Raw genomic sequence first — 2,527 nt, forward strand, 5'->3', positions numbered from 1 at the left:
TGCTCCACCATCTTGCCTTGATCACTAAAGTCATTCTAGGAGCACCTGCATGGCCTGACACACCACTCCCAAGAATGGGGGAACCAGCTGTCCCAAGAATTGCTGGTTTGCCCCCTCTCTGCTTCCAGGCCTCTTCTTCCAGAGATTGGGAGGGTTTTTACTTCATTCCAGAAAGGCTTAATTGGCTACACAGAGACCACACACCACTTCTGCTCACCAAGGTTTGTATGTTGAGTAACAACTAAAGAGCTATATCCTATCATAAGGAAGAATCCCAATCTCCTGAACTTGAAATCACAAAGAAAGAAAGGTGAGTTCCTCCCTGCCACCCCTGCCCACCACCATCCAGAGGTCACAAAGCAGCTCTCTCAGGTTACAACAATGCGGACAGGGATGAACTTACATTCTCTCCCCCCACAGCATTTTGCAGGCAAATATCTATACTCCATGACAGGGGCTCCTTCTCCCTCGAGCCTGAACCTAGGCAACTCTGTCTCGCGGCCTAGCCTAATGAACCCATCTCAAGCAGCCGAAGAACTTCTTTCTCTCAAAGTAGCATCCACGTTCTTAACAACTACCCTGTACCAGGACGGTTAGGAGACTTCTTGCCATTCCAGCTCTTAAAGTGCCCTCCCCTCCCCTAGCCCCTTTGTCCACCCTAGGGAGGCTCATTTTCATTCACTAAATGTGAAACAAATCTTGCAGTTATGTGGAAAAAACTAAGCCCTTTACAGAAAGCAAAAGCCCTGGTATAGGGGAGATTCAGAGATTCATAGATTGTAGAGTCGGAAGGGACCACAATGGATCACTGTGTCTGCCCCCCTGCCCCTGGCACGAAAGAGGACTGAGGTCAGATGACCCCAGCCAGGTGACTATCTAGCCTCCTCTTGAAGACCTCCAAGCTAGGTGATAGCACCACCTCTCTTGGAAGCCCATTCCAGATCCTGGCCACCCTTACTGTGAAAAATTTCTTCCTAGTATCTAACCTAAATCCACTCTCAACTAGTTTACACCCGTTATTCCTAGTCACTCCCTGGGGCGCCCTAGTTAACAGCGCTTCCCCTATTCCCCGTTGACCTCCCCTAATAAGTTTATAGGTGGCCACAAGATCTCCCCTCACCTGTCTCTTGTGAAGGCTGAAGAGATTCAGCTCTCTCAACCTCCCCCTGTAGGGTCTATCATGAAGGCCACTAATCATGTGTGTGGCCCTCCTCTGGACCCTCTCGAGATTCCCCGCGTCCCTCTTGAAGTGCGGCGCCCAAAACTGGACACAGTACTCCAACTGTGGCCTGACCAGTGCCGCATAGAGGGGGAGCATCACCTCTGATCTATTAGTCGTGCACCTGCTAATGCACGACAAGGTGCGGTTGGCCTTGTTGATGGCCTCGTTACACTGCCAGCTCATGTTCATCTTGGAGTCAGTTATGACTCCAAGATCCCTCTCTGCCTCCGAGCTGCTGAGACGGACACTCCCCAACCTATAGGTGTGCTGGGGGTTTCTCCTTCCCAGGTGGAGTACCTTACATTTATCTTTATTAAAGTGCATCCTATTTCTCTCTGCCCATTGATCCAACCTGTCCAGGTCAGCCTGAATCTGCTCCCTGCCCTCTGGTGTACTAACTTTGCCCCATAACTTGGTATCATCAGTGAACTTGGAGAGGGTGCTCTCCATGCCCTCATCCAAATTGCTGATGAAGATATTGAATAATATCGGTCCGAGGACCGAACCCTGCGGGACCCCACTGCCCACCTCCCTCCAGGCCAAGAAGGAACCATCCACCACCACTCTCCGAGTGCGGTCCCTAAGCCAGTTGGCCACCCACCTGAGCGTGTAGGCGTCCACTCCGCAGTCTGCTAGCTTCCCAATGAGGATAGGGTGTGAAACTGTGTCAAAGGCCTTTCTAAAGTCCAGGAAGATGACATCAGCCTTGGCTCCTGCATCCAGGCAGTACGTGACCTGGTCATAGAAGGCTACAAGGTTTGTCAGGCAGGATCTACCTGTGACAAACCCATGCTGGTTTCCCCTCAGCATTGTTTCCCCTGCTGGGCCTGCACAAATGTGTTCTTTGATTATTTTCTCTAGTATTTTCCCAGGAATAGAGGTAAGACTGACTGGTCTAAAGTTACCTGGCTCATCCCTTCTCCCTTTCTTGAAAATGGGCACCACATTGGTTCTTCTCCAGTCCTCAGGGACCTGGCAGGAGCACCACGAGTGCTCGAACAGCTGTGCCAGCGGCTCACCTGTGACACTGGCCAATTCTTTCAGCAGCCGTGGATGGAGGTGTGAAGAGGTGTGTGAAGAGGAGCTTATTGGAAAGCAGACTCTTTCACTGGCTCAAGAGATATATTGCCTGCTGCAGCTCCTTAGCCAGGGAGTCAACACCCACATTCCCCAAGGGCCACAGTTACCCCCATTGGCAGTTTAACAAGAGTTTTCTAGACAGTGGGTTGCAAAGCAGCAACATGGAGGTCACATAAGTCCATCCTTCCACCAAGTATACTTCATTGGCTTTGGCATCCTGCTCCA

This window comes from Alligator sinensis, unplaced genomic scaffold (assembly GCF_000455745.1).
Source record: "Alligator sinensis unplaced genomic scaffold, ASM45574v1 scaffold1260_1, whole genome shotgun sequence".
Lineage (NCBI taxonomy): Eukaryota > Metazoa > Chordata > Crocodylia > Alligatoridae > Alligator > Alligator sinensis.